The sequence below is a fragment of the Myotis nattereri genome, assembly GCF_964212035.1.
Source record: "Myotis nattereri genome assembly, chromosome: 2".
NCBI classification, from domain to species: domain Eukaryota; kingdom Metazoa; phylum Chordata; class Mammalia; order Chiroptera; family Vespertilionidae; genus Myotis; species Myotis nattereri.
In genome coordinates, this window is record NC_138076.1 from 70,482,537 (window position 1) to 70,498,490 (window position 15,954).

Here is a 15,954-nt window from a genome sequence, read left to right on the forward strand (position 1 = left end):
AGCTTGCTAGGGAGGTGGCCCCGGAAGGGATAAAAGTCTACTTTTTCCTTTGTATTCTTCAGTTGTCTATGGACTTCAATGTCATTTAAATCAATTGTAGATGATCAGCATTTTGTTACTATTGCAGCCTTCTCACTCATATATTTCTCCACTCCTTCCAGGCTTACCATGGACAGAAATCCCTGGCACTTTGGAGTTGGGTTTGGAGTTTAGCTAGCCCTAATGAATGACAATTAATGGAAACAAATTGTGTCTGTTTGTGGCCCAGTTATTTAATTGCTTGTTCAAGACCTCATAGAATTTTCTTCCTGTCAAGATGACTACAGAAGCATATCTCACAATGGAGCCTGTTTCAGTGTGGGGCTCTGAGAAACAGCGAGGAGCAGGACACTGTTCCAACCTGCACAAGGGAAGTAGCGTGCACAAAGAATAAGTTTATTTTTGTGTTAGCCACTAAATTTTTGTTTTCATGTGAGGGAGTGTCTTTATTGCGTTATAATCTAATCCACATGATGCACTTAGACCTCTCCTAAGCTTAGGCAACTATGGAAATCTGTAGTTGTCTTGTAATGATTTAAATTTATTTTGTCCATGCCCAACACATCTTTGGGACAGGAAAAGGGTTTGATGCTTTCACTTGCATAATTCTCTGGAACCTGAGGGGCGCTCTCATGCCCTTTTACATGGACCACCTAGTCAAACGTTACTCCTCTACAGCTTCCTTGCCACCTTAGACATGGGATACCTTGAGTAGCAAGGCCTGGGCACCCTCTGCTTTCGATTTATTTTAAAATTTACCCAAGGTTTTTGTTTTTTTTGTTTTGTTTTTAATCATGCCTCCACACACAGAATGTGGATATGGTAGAGTGAGATTGAGTGAGGCATCTCTTTTCAGGTAGACATATTATATTTAATTTTATATATCTCTTGTCTCAACTCTTTCTTATTAATTAATAAGCTTGATTTAAGCTCTTTATTAGTTTTATAATCTATGATTGGGGTAATGGGCCAGCAAATAGTGGCTCACAGACCAAATTGGTCTGCCACTATTTTTTCATTTTACTTTTACTTTTGAAATAATTGTGGACTCACTGGAAGCTACAAAAATAGTACAAAGATAAACTATGTATTCTTCACACAGATTACCCCAATGGTAACATCTTACATAACTATAGTAAAATATCATAACCAAGACATTGATTTGGTAAAATATTATTAAATAATCTATAAAATGTATTCTTATTTCTCTAGTTTTTGCATAAATTCATTTGTGCGTGTATGTGTGTGTGATGTTCTATGAAATTTATCTAATGTGTAGATTTGTGTAACCACCACTATAAATATTAAAAACAAAAAATTATCATTATGCTGTTCATAGTAGTGACCCCTTTCTCCCCAATATTAACTACCAGAAAACACTAATCTATTTTCCATCTTTCTAATTATGTCAATTTAAAACATGTTATATGATTGGGTTCATACATAAGAAACCTTTAAAGATTAGCTCCTGTATTTTTTTAATATTCACCCAAAGATATGCATCCATTGATTTTTAGAGTGAGAGAGAAACAATTATCAATTGCCTCCTTTACATGCCCCAACTAGGGGTGGAACATGCAACCTAGGTATGTGTCCTGACCAGGAATCAAAACTGCAGCCTGTTGGTGTACTGTATGACACTCCAAGCAAGTCACCCAGACAAAGAAAGATTGGCTCTTTTATTGCTTGACTGATACAGCATATTATCCTTGAAATACATTAAAAACGTCTGTGTGTCAATTAATATTTAGTTTCTTTTTATGTATAAGTAGTTTTCAGTGGCCTAGATGCACTACATTTGTTTAACCATTTCATGTTGAAGGACAGCTATTCTTTTTTCTATTTTTTTTATGACAAATAGAACTGCTATGAACATTTGTGTAAACATAGTTTGAAATTTTCTAGGGTAAATGTTCAGGAGTGTTATCACTGGGCCGTAAGATAAGTATATATTTATTTTTATTTGAAAATTTAAATAATTTTCTACCATATCCACATTCTGTAGCACTTTACATGTCCAACAGCAATGTATAAAATATCTACATCTTCTCCGTCATATGCTATTCTCTCTCTCTCTCTCTCTCTCTCTCTCTCTCTCTCTCTCTCTCTTTATATATATATATACATATATATATATGCCAATTTCCTATTTGTAATTGACCAGCCAGTGACTAAAAAAGTTGGGAAAAACTAACTAAAATTTGGGGAAAATATATATATATTCATTCTAATGGTTGTCTAGTTTTTCCCAACTTTTTTAGTCTCTGGCTGGTCAATTACAAATAGGAAATTGGCACTTAAAGAGTCACAATTTTGCTAACTCCATTTTTTAATCTATGAACTTTATTTACTGATATATTCTGCTATGTACTTTACAGTGTTCTAAGCTTTGCTTTTTTTGTTCAGGAAAAGTGAAATAGTTTTTACAAATTAAGAGAACATAGTTTCCCAGTCCATTTAATTGTAAACACTAAACTGCTTGCTTTGATCTTTGGATTCTTTAGGTGACTCTTCCCATTTTCCAAACTAGGAAACACAATAATTTATATAGTAGAAATGGTTTCAAAGTCAATGGTCAGAGGGTCTGGGATATTAGAAAAATGCAGGCATGAGAAAAATTTAATTGTTTTACATAATTCTTTTATATCTACATATCTAATATGTCATGAATGTTCAAGGAGAGTCTACGTAGTTTTGATTACTGAAAGCTGTAGTACAAAACAGCTAATTAAACAATTCACAGAGGTACCTTTAGAAAATTTCTGTAGAGATAATAATATTATATGTATTAGTGATATTTATAGCAGGTCAGCATGACCTAAACCAATTCTTCTCAAATATTTGTACATTAGAATCATCTGAGACATTTGGTAAAAAATACAAAATTTTTGGTCTCCTGAAACCAGCGACTTTAAATCAGTAAGACTTAAGTATACATATCTGTACATACATTCATATCATACTTACATATACATAGACACACACATAAATAATCTCACATATATAAGTACTAAATGTGTGTATATATGTATGTGCATATATAGTATATATACGTATATATGTGTCTGTATACACATATATTGATATATAGATCTATGTATGATTCCTCTAAGCAAATACATAACATAATACCAAATACTTTTCATTTACTCACATATTTTCTTTCAAATGCTGGGAAATTTAAAAAAAAAAAAAACTTTAGTACTTTCACAGAGCTATTGTAATAAAGTATCATAACTTAAATAAAACATGCACAAAATATCAGACTCTTATTGTCTCACAGTTCTGAAGGCTAGAAATCAGAAATGAAGGTGTCTGCAAGGCCATACTTCTGAGACTCTTGAGTAGAAAGCATTCTTTTTGCCTTTTCCTGACAGCCTGTTGTGGCCACCAATTCTTGGCACGCCTTGACTTGGAGCTGCCTGCCTTCAGTCTCTGCCTTCACCTTCACTTAAAGATCTTCACATAGTCTTCTGAGGAGGACAACAGTCATATTGGATTAAGGGTCTGCCCTACTTCAAATGACCTCAGCTTAGCCAGTTATATCTGCAACAACTATTTCCAAATAATTTCGTATTGAAGTACTATGGATTAGGATTTCAATATATCTTTTTGGGGGACACATTTCAAACCATAATGCACATTTTTCTCTGCAAAGGAGGTTATGTCAGAATAATGAACAATATGTGAAAATATATTACCATAAAGCTACATCTTTCTAAGTCCATGATATTTTTTTAAAACCACCAAGAGTTGTGATATGTTTTTTGGTGAGATTATCGCAGGATTTTCCTAAAATGTTTTCTGCCCTAGATTCTTACTCATTAAATATTTAGATATAAGATAAATGTGGTTATTAATCTAGGCCCAACTACTTATTTCAAATAAGTTAGAAGACTACAAGCAACAATAAAGGGCTAGATTAATAGTCATTTAAAAAAATCAGCAGGCCAGATTAAAACCTAGCCATCCTCAAAGGTGTATTTTCATCTTTAAATCTGTTTTATTAGATATGTTAAGTGTGATATAATTTCCTTAATATGTCCTCTATTTCATTTAAAATACTATATATGTTTTAAAACATTTCTCTGCTGTAAAAACAAATACATAATATTACCTTTTTAGCTTAAAAGCTATATGTTAGTTCTATTATTTATTAGCATTTCTGATGAGGAACTAACACAAATATGAAACTCAAAATACATTATGTTTTAAATTAATTATCATTTTCTCAATTTTGGAAACAATAAAACTTATGAATGAATTTCTGTTAACATATTCAGCCTGCTATTTGCTATAAATTATAGTGGAAATATTAAATTATTACTGAAATGCTATATAATTTATGATCAAATAATTATGAAACTTTATATGAATAAAATCTCTCTAAACTATGTATTTCAAGAATAAATATATTTTTTTTAATCTAGTTAATGATACTACACAAAGCTCAGGAAGAAATCAGTTATAATATTGCAATGAAAATGGGAATTTTTGCAGATGTTGTGCAAAAATAATATTTTCCAAACTTTCAAATCAAGGGATTTACAGCCTGGCCAGCATGGCTCAGTTGGTTGAGTATCATTACATGCATCAGGAGGTAGCTGATTCAGGGTACATGCCCGGATTACAAACTCGGTCCCCAGTGGGGGTGTGCAGGAGGCAGCCAATCAATATTTCTCTCTCTTGATGTTTCTACTTCTCTCTCCCTCTCCATTCCTTTCTTTGAAATCAATAAAAACATATATACATTTAAGTCAGGGGGCTTGCTAAAGCTTAGTAAGCAAACAGTAAAATATTCCATCTGATACATTTCAGATAAGGCCTGGATTTTTGGTGTTCGTTTTTCACATGAGATAATGGTGTAGATTACATATATTTTCTTTGGATCTATATGTACATACTAGTAAATTAATTATAATACATATGGTATTCCAATCCAAAAATGTCCTGTTCCCTGTATTAAAGATTGTTACTGACTTTTCTGGTGCTTTACTTTCTGCTTTGACACCTATTCTCTCCTGTAAACTCTCAAATGATTAAACTTTGTGAATAATTCTATATTTCCCCTTTTCTAAGAATTACCCTGACAGTCAAAAAGCCATTTCCTAGTTAGATCTAAAATAATTTTATACTGCCTCTAATGAGAGGATAAAACTTTCCCCATGTGTCAGATCACAAAGGGCAAAAGAGGTCAATCATATATAAAATTTTCTCCAAAGAATAGACTTGAAATTGTGAAACAGAGTAGCACCAGTTAGTAATAAAGGTATCATTCCTTTGTTGATGAATAAAGCAAGTAGTCAGCATGCTGCAGTGTATATTTAGGGAAAAATTATATCTTAGTAATGAGGTGTTTTCTTTTTTTTGTTTTTTTTAAAGAAAGCATTTTTACTTTTTTAAAAAAAACTTTTTAATCCTCATCCAGGATGCTTTTCATTGATTTTTAGATAGAGTGAAAGAGAGAGGGAAAGACAAAGAGAAATATCGAGTACCAGAATCAAACCTGGTACCCTGAACCCTGCAGGCCAATTTTCTATCCCAGCCGTGGGCAAACTACGGCCCGCGGCCCGGATCCAGCCCGTTTGAAATGAATAAAACTAAAAAAAAAAAAAAAAAAAAAAAAAAAGACCGTAGCCTTTTATGTAATGATATTTACTTTGAATTTATATTAGTTCACACAGACACTCCATCCATGCTTTTGTTCCGGCCCTCCGGTCCAGTTTAAGAACCCATTGTGGCCCTCGAGTCAAAAAGTTTGCCCACCCCTGGCACTCAGCCAAACAGCTAGGGCAATAATGAGGTTTCTAAAGACTAAACTTTAAGGGAATGAAGAAATGCAAATAAGATTTTAATCCTGTGTAACAATTATACCAAGAAAATTGATACAAGACCATCATATCTCACTTTAAAGGACAATGCAAAACATTAAATGTGGCCATCTAAGGGAGCTTAAGCACCAGTTGAGTAAATCTAAAATACAATAGAATCTTACCCCAGACTCACCTGTGGATAGAGGAAGGAATTGTTTAGAAGTTTGAATTTATATCAGAATCTCCTGCTTTATTTCGCTTACTCTACATATTTTGCATAAAATTATTATAATTATGACACCAAAAGATGTAGATTTAAGTCCCACTCACTCCTAATTGGCCAGAGTTTAAAAACATTTAGTAGGCATCCACCTATGCTGTTACTGCTTTAAGGAAAAGAGATATATTTATGACATGTTCAAACACTGCGGAAGTGCCTTTGTGAACAGTTGAATAGGACAAAATTTGAGTCTCAACAAATAACAAATTTACTAAAGGAGATGTGAACATTTACACACATTACTAACTAAAGTATGTGTTTACCTAAGGACATTAGTAGAGATAGCAAAGGATTCCCTGGAAGAATATTAAGCAAGAATTAGTTTTTGCAAAAGAACGGGCACAGGAGTGGGGTTTAAAAATGCAAGTTTAAGAAGGCAAGGTTAATGGTGAGACACTAAAAGAAAACAAAGTGCTGAGCTAAAGTTTTTCTACTTTTTCATTTGCAGTGAACTTTCTAAAATTCAGCCTCATTAGATGGAAAAAGACAGGTAATGCTTTTCTTTTATTTGTCTCTATCTTTCATTTTGAAGAGTTTATATTTCTAAGCCTACAAATTCACGAATTCTTGCTTCTGCAGTACCTAACATACTGTTCATCTCATACATTTCCATCTTGTTGTATTTATTTTTATGTATTTGAATTTGGGCTTTTTTATATCTTCCAATTCTCGATTTAACATGTTCATTCATCTAATTTCTGAATATATGGAATGCAGTTAACATTACATTTTTAAAATAAAATTTTATTTTCAGACACTTTTAGATTTACCTGAAAGCTGCAGTGATCGTGCAGAGGGTTTGTTTACACCGATACCCGCATCAAATTTCCTCTGTGCTCAACAACTTACATCATGTGGCACATCTGTTACATTAATTGATGCAATGTTATTAACTAAAATCCATAGTTTATGTTTCCTCATTTTTTACCAAATGTTCTCTTATGTCTTAAGAGTATTACATATAGGATATTACAGTACATGTATTAATCATGCCTATTTAGGCTCCTTTTATCTGTAATAGTTTCCTAGATACCCCCTGTTTTGCATAACCTTGCCAGTTTCAGGTGCACCTTTCAGATATTTTGTAAAATTTCCTCAATGAGGCTTTGTCTGATATTTTTCTCCTGATTACATTGTGGTTATCTATTTCTGAAAGAAGACCACAGATATTTAAATGTTATTTTTATCACATCATATCCAGGGTGCATGCTATCAAAATGACATAGCACTGTGGATGTTGCCCTTAATGGCATGACTGAGAAAAATCTTGTCAGGTTTCTTGATTCTACAGTTATTTTTTAATTTCCCCTTTCTGCACTGTACTTTTTGGAAGAGAATCACTTTGTGGTACATTTACAGAGCAGAGAGCTATGTGAAATTATTTTTCACAACATTTATATCATTATAGACTTCATGCATTTGCTCAACATTTATATCATTATGGACTCATGAGCATTTATGAATATTTATTTAAACTAATGGACAAGCTTCAATCATTCCAACTTTGACCATTGGGAACATTTTTCATTTGGCTCCGGTGTCCCTTTGATAGAACCCTGTCACTGTGGGGATTTTATTTGAACATTAATTTCCAGAACTACAAAATGCCCCAGTTTTATCTTGTATATTTCCTACCTCAGATCTAGAATCAGCCATTTATCCAAATGGTTCCTCTTAATGTAGAATTGCATTAGAAACTATGATATTGGAAATCATGGTTGCTAGGTGAGTTCATGCTACTGGGATATAGTAGTTTCTAGGTGCTCTCGGATGATAGAATAAAAATATGCATGTGTGCATACTAATCCATATGTATACTCATATTTATAGATGTTTCTATATGTAATCATCTGTATTTATGTTAAGTTAAACATGAGTTCTGCTGTGGTTTGAATGTTTGTGCCACACCAAAATTCATATATTGAAATCCTATGGCCAATATGATGGTATTAGGAGTCGAAGTGCTGAAATCATGAGAGTAGAGCCTTCACGATTGGGATTAGTGGTTTTATAAAAGTGACCCCACAGGATAACCCTTCCACCATAGGGAATTGCAACAAGAAGTCATTAACTTGGAAGAAAGCTTTTATCCAGCTATGCTGGTGCCCTGATCTTGGACTTTCAGCCTCCAGAACTATGAGAAATTTCTGTTGTTTATGATACCTGTGTAATTAGCTAGTTATTAATAATAAGAAAGAAGTAAAAGGGAAGGCCAGACACTATAGGCATATCATTTGAGCAGCTTCACCAGGAAACTGCAACTTTGCACTCTGCAGGAAAACTAGGGCTTATTCCCTGCAAAACACTGAGGGAAAGAATCCAACAAATGGAAGATATAAACATGCCCACTAAAGCTGGGATGACACAGGGAAGGTACTTTTCTGTCAGTCACACCTGGGAACAGGAATCATTGTCCACAATGGGCGTGGCCACTACAAGTGCACAAAAATTTGGGAATACATAATCTCCTAAACAAAGGAGTTCAGTTGCCCTCTCTTTTTCTAAATATGTTTATTGATTTTAGAGAAAGAAGAATGACAAGGGAGAGAAACATCCATGTAAGAGAAACATCAATCAACTGCCTCCTGCACTCCTCCTATGGGGATTAAGCCTGCAACCCAGGCATGTGCCCTGACCAGAAAGAAATTGTGACCTTATGATTCACAGAGCAGCCATGGAAAGAGTTTGCTCTTTTGTTGCTCTTGTTGCAGCTGGTGTGCTTGGCTCATGACTGTTGTGCTTGACTCTTGGCTGTGGGGCTCTTCTGTTCCTGCTTCCTTGCATTTCTGCTGTGGCCCATGGCCATGTGGACCGCACATGCAATGGACTGATGGGCTGCAGTGGGAAACACAAGCTAAGCTAGCCTGATGCCGGACTGGACCCAGCTCCTACATGGAAAGGAAACTCTGGACACTGACTCTGATTTTAGCTCTACTGAGGCCCCAGCTACACTTCTTCTATGACTGAACAAAGGGAAATGCCACTTTAGAAACTCAGGGATTTAATTCCATGCAAAAAAAAAAATAATGCCTTCTTCTGTATGAGGCTCAGAAAATTCCTTTTCTTAAAATATCACAAGTATTTCACCCCCTCAGCAACCAGGAGAGAGGAGTTCCTCTCCCCTCTGTTAACATTTATAAGTTACCCAGTGGGTGGTACTTTGTCATATTAGCACAAACTGACTAACACAAGTTTATATGATAGATCCAATGCTAATCCATTAGTATGTGAACTATTCTATCTTTCCTTATTTATTAATATTTATTAATAATTTCCCACTCCAAAATTAAGATATCTGGCTCTGACCAAGAGCAGTTTTATAAAATAGAATATATTGGTTATTTATTGACAGTTGCTTTTGCCTTTAGTATAAAAGATTCCACTTATTCCAAGTTCCTTCAGTCAACACTCTCACACTCTCTCTTCTTCAGTCAGGTAACTTATTCCATTTGTACTTAAATTAGATTATTTTGTTCACATTCTGCATCTCATCCTGGGATCCCAGGTTCCTAAATATTTTTTTTATTTGGATATAATAATGTTCACCCATGTTGAAAATTATATAGGTTTTGACAAATATGTAGTGTCATGTAGCCACCATTATAATATTTAACAGAATAATGTCACCACTGAAAAATGACCTGTGCTTTACTCTCTCAACATCTCCTCCACTCATGCACCTAGAGAAGACTGTTGTATCATTGCTATAGTTTTGCCTTTTCTAGAGTGGCACATAAGTATAATTATTGTAAAAAAATAATGTAAATGGAGTCACTTTAAAATGAACACAGAGTTGACATCCCAGAGGAACTGCCTTGTATGTCTTAAACCTGAATCCTTTGGAATATTTCAACTGAACAAACCAATTCTTGGCTTGGACTTAAGCAGCATTGGATTCGAAACAACTGTTTGCAAAGATAAGAGGTAAGCAAACATTATAACTACCAGAGTAAACATTAAAAGCGTTCTCTATAAGTAGCATCACTGCGTTAGCTCATCGGCACCTGTAAAAACCCCTTCCTTAGTATATTAACACCCTTAAAAAATCGTTCCTTTGATTCATGGAATGATTCCCCTTTCCATTTTCATAAACAGCCCTTGCTTTCACTTGATAAACTACACACTATTGGGTTTCTGCCTGAATCATTGCTTTTCGAATATCTATCTTTTTGGATTTCAAATAAACACCTATTACCTCTCCCTTTGGCTTTTCATTTTTAGGTTAATAATATATAACATTAAACCTTTTCTGAATAGCTTCTTTCACTTAGCAGTGTGTTTGCATGGTTACCAATAAGCTCACTGTAATTCTAATTCTTGTTCATCTACAGGTAGGTTTTTTATTGCTTTGTATTCTCTATTTCAAGGACTTTCTATTTCTTTTTTGGTTTGGCACTTGGTAATATTTCTAGGTGTAGGTATTTTGCTATTTATCACACTTGGATCTCTCTGAGATTTCTGGATCTGTGGTAAGGTGTGTGCCATTTGTTCTGCAAAATGTTTGGTTATTATTGCTTCCAATATTTCTTTTGTTTCTTTTTAAATTTCAATTATGTGTATTTTATACTTTTGTATAAAATATATGTGTTCTGTTCTGTTTTTTTTTTTTTCTTTTTTGTTTGTTAATCCTCACTAGAGGATATTTTTCCATTGATTTTTAGAGAGAGTGAGGGGAAAAGAGAGAGAGAAACATTGATATGAGAGAACCACCTCAATTGGATGCCTCAACTGGGTTGGGGAACCTGCAACCCAGGTTTGTGTCCTAGACCAGAATCAAACCCACAACCCTTCTATTCTTGGTCCAATGCTCTAACCCAGTGGTTCTCAACCTTCTGGCCCTTTAAATACAGTTCCTCATGTTGTGACCCAACCATAAAATTATTTTCATTGCTACTTCATAACTGCAATGTTGCTACTGTTATGAATTGTAATGTAAATATCTGATATGCAAGATGGTCTTAGGTGACCCCTGTGAAAGGGTCGTTCGACCGCCAAAGGGGTCGCGACCCACAGGTTGAGAACCACTGCCTAACCACTTACTCACGCAGGTCAGACATGTTCTGTTTTATTTTTCCCCCCATTCCTTTGTTCTTCACATTTTAGTTTGGGGAGTTTTTATTACCTTTTCAAGTTCACTGTTTCTTTACTCAGCTATATGTAGTCTACTGTTGAGACCACCAAAGGCATTCTTCATTTCTGTATTACTATTTTTTTATTTCTAACATTTGTTTTTGATTCTTTCTTATTAGAGTTTATATCTCTCCTTAAACCACACATTTGTTTTTTCATGTTGTCTATTATTTTTACATAACAGCCATTAGTGTAGTAATAATATCTACTTTAGATACTGAATTTTGTATTCCTTGTTTTCCAACATCTTTGTCAAATGTGAATCAGCTTCTTATGCTTGTTGTGTTGTTCCAGATTTATTTGATTCTTTATTTTGCCCAAACATCATGCATTGGGTGATAGAAACTGAGATAAATAGTCCCTCAATGGTAGATTTTATATTAATCTCACTGGGAGTTTGTTGTGTTTAATGTTTGGTGTATTTGTAGGTGCCAGAAGCTTCACATTTCCCTTATGCCCTAGTTTTCATCTCTCCTGTTGATTCTGGGCTTTCCTAAGTACATCTCTGAGAGTTGCAGCTTTTGCAACTGTAATATATTATCAGTAAAGTGGAGACCTATTCCTGTGCTGGCAAGGTATGTGTAAGGGGGAACGTATTATGTAAGTATGATTGAATCTTAGCTTCTGTGGGCCTGTGTCCGTGGCATTTAATCATTACTAGTGCCTCTCATAAATTTTCTTCTACCAGATGAGACATAAAGGCTCCAAGGGGCTGGAATTGGAAAAGTGTCCTTCCTCCATTTGGGATCAAATTCTGGCAGAATTTGATCTTTCCTTCTGCAGAGCAAACCTTTCCAAAGAGAACACTTGCAGTGTATTTCATCATGGTTATTCTTCCCCTTCCCCTGCTGGAGCCAAGAACTTACCTTTCCCAGATCTTCACCATAGAACCTTGCAATTTTTCCAGATTTCCAAATAAGATCATCACCACAGATTTAGGTGGACATGGGTTTTGACATGGCACTGTCCATCAGTACAGCGTTCAATTTATTTGTTTTCTGTCTTTCAAGAATCATTTTCTGAATACTGTGGTTTCATATATTTTTTCCAGCTTTTCAGTTCTTTCACATGGGAGAACAATTCCATTCCTTTTACTCTGTCTTGACAAGTAGAGGAAATCCTTCTCATCATTTCTGTTTGCCCAAGACCTCTCCAGTAATTGAATTGAAATTCAGTGCACAATTTTCCTTTAAGAAAATATTCCACTGCCTAAAACCTACCGTAAATACATAAAAAAATGTTAAATATGTCATAGTAGAAAAATTAAAGTGGGCAATGTTGAAATGCATTAGTTTCATGTAAATTGACTCGTTAAACATTGAGATTTCTATGTTATCGAGGACTAGAATGCACAATTTGTTCAGTTGTTCTTAGGATAAATGTGGCACACATGGAATGGGTACAGTGGGGATGAAACAGAAAGTAAGGATTTCGGGAAAGTGTTTGTGATACAAGTCTAAGGGTCTGATCCACTATGAGACAGTTTGTTGAGAAAGGATATAGTCAAATCACTGCTAAGGTTGGATTGTTATAATTTGACAATGTGCTGGGGAAAGTGAAAATATTATAAGATTCTAATAACACAAGGGTCACAGCTAAGTGCTGTAATTTTTCCATAATAAATTCATGATTATAGTTTTAAAGAGTGTTTTCTGGAGATCCACTCATAAGTCCTATGACATGGTAAAATGAAGTAAATCATAGGTTGTGATGAATTTGTGATAGAACTATATACTCTTACTTTCATACTTCTATGATATCTTTACTAGATAACTCCCTTTTTTCAGTTATATCAGAATTTTATGACATGTTTCTTGACCAAGTCATTTTATGAATATCAGAAGGAAGATAAAATATTTGTTAGTGAGTGGTACACTCTTTTCAATATCCAATACATTTTCAGGTTTTAGAGTTTTAACATATTTTAGGTATTCAGAACTTTCCCTAAGCAATATGGAAAATCTGAGAGTGTATAAAGATGACATTTCAACACTGGAGAAACATGAGTCTCATTTAAAAATGAATCAGAAATTTGATTCATGTAACATGTCATACAAGTGTGTGTGTGTGTGTTTTTTATATCAGATGATAAGGCAGCTAGAAAAATTATTTTAATAATAAAAAGTAAATAAAACTTACCTAGATTTGGGAGTATTTTAAGAGTTTGATGTTTCAACATTATTTATTAGAGGAATCTATAAATCCCTCCATCTAAATAGTTTTCCTAAACTTCCAACTATAACAAGTTTTAATTTTTGTACTGATAGTCAATTATAATTTATAATTGGCTATTCATTAGCATTTTATTAATACACCAGAGGCCCTGTGCACGGACTCATGCACAGGTGGGGTCCCTCAGCCTGGCCTGAGCCCTCTTACAATCTGGGACCCCTTGGGGAATGTTGGAGCCCCAGTGCATGGATTCAGCCCGATCCCTGCAGGCCAGGCTGAGACCCGTGCTCAGGGCCTCTAGTATGCATATAAGATCTTTGGTTAATATCTTCCTGCCCTCCCCCCTCCCGACTTTCCTCTGATATTCATCAATCTGTTCTATGTTTCCATGCCTGTGCATTGAAAATCTGCCCCCTGGTGGTCATTGCACATCATAGCTACTGGTCGAACGATCAAACAGTTGCTGCTTAGGCATATATATCTATATCTAATCTATATCTATATCTATATCTATACCTATCAGAATTAAAATATATTAAATGCCTACTTTATCCACAAATATGTTAAAGGTCATAGAATGCACAAAATTTAACATAATAAGTATATTTTGTTCAAATATCTTTGATAACTAAAGGAGTTATACCAAGAGATAAACAAAAAATTGTCCTTTACAATTCAGAATATATCATTCAATGAATAAACATGGATTTGTAAGAAATTGCTTTTATAAATACAGTGTGGTAAAGACTATATTATGTGTTTGCAAAGTACTGATTTCACAAAAGATGAAGTGTTAACTCTGCCTAATCCAGGAGGTATATTCCTTAAAAACTTTAATTTGTTCCACAAATAGTAAATATGTATTCTCCTGACAGAGATGTAGGAAATGTTCATTTAAGGATGAGAGAATAGAATGTATAAAAGCATGGATGTATAAAGTAGCATATACAGTATATAGGGAATGATAGAAACACAGACTAGAAAGGGTGGCATAGGATAAGAAGAAAAATAGATTGATTGAAGGACCTTGTTAGAGTCTACAGGTTAATCCTATGTATAATGGAGTTCCACATGAGGGTTATACCTCAACAACATGACAGTACTATTTTTCTCTACTTAAAAGTTTCTTGTTATTTTGTTTTTAGATTTTTGTGTGTTTTTTTGTTTTTTTTTGCTATTGTGGATGTTAAGGGAAGAGAAGAACAAAATAATAAGAGATTATCCAAGCTTTTCAGCTAAAATGACTAATACAAGATTATATTATCTGTTATTTCTTTAAAAGTGTTTATAAATAAATCATTATTCTAATATGTTCCCTGTTATAAGGTGAGCTCAAGTAAGGTATATAAACAGACATCTAAAAAATTAACTGAGAAAAGTTATATTAAAAAATGTTAAGGTAGTAAGATTTTAATGATCTTCAATACTTCTTAAATCCATATTACTCAGAAAAATATGTGAAACTGTCAACCTTCTTCTTAATTGCATATTCAGGATATAGAAACCTATCCTACCTTATTTAGGGTAATATAGAGAAAATTAAAAATCAATGGAAAGTCATTGTCTTAGAATTTGCCAGATCTTCTTCCTTTTTCTTTCTAAATATTCTCACATTTTTTCTTCCCAATACAGATTTATTTATAATTTTAAGGATTTGGTTTTACATACTATTTAATCTCACAGACCTTGAAGTCTGATGGGCATGGATAAATATTCCCGTTCCATTTATTTCTTGCTATGTGATGTGAGCAAGGTCCTTTGCATCCAGGTTCCACTTTATTTTTTCTCTAACACAATGTGAACAGTAGAACCCATATTAATGACATAAGAAACTATTTAAATGAAGTTATGCAGGAGAGATATTATTTCATTGTCTGAAATATGATTTCAGTTTAAGAAATCATGAAACTTACTATGCCTTTGAAGGATAGAAGCTTCTGAAAATGAGTTTTGGCTTAGATAACCTCTGTTTTGGAAGAAATAACTTAAAAAATTGACCTGTTTAGATAAACAGCTACTTTATAAGTCACAATTTCAATGTTTTATGTAAAAAATAAGAAATTATATATCTATTCCACAAAGTGTTGACATTTCTATATATACATAGAAAGAATATGATAATAAGTAGAAGCAATATAGTTTAGTTTTGACTCTCCTTTTTAAAAATGGTAGTCTTATTTTTTCACCATTTAGCACACATTTGTTAGACACTAATGTGGTCGAAAGCATTCTATTCTTAAGAATGAAAGTGAGCACTGACCTGTGACCCTGCCATACCTAGGAACCGGGAGGGAGGTCACATTTGATTCCCAGTCAGGGCACATGCCTGGGTTCCAAGCTCAATCCCAGGGCGGGGCTTGTAGGAGGCAACTGATCTATGACCATCTATCATCACTGATGTTTCAGTCTTTCTCTTCTTATTCCTTCCTCTCTGAAATCAATAAAAATATCTGTATTTTAAAAATGACCTTGTGTTTGCACTCCAGAGATACTAGTAAAGTCCAAGATAGAAATTAAACA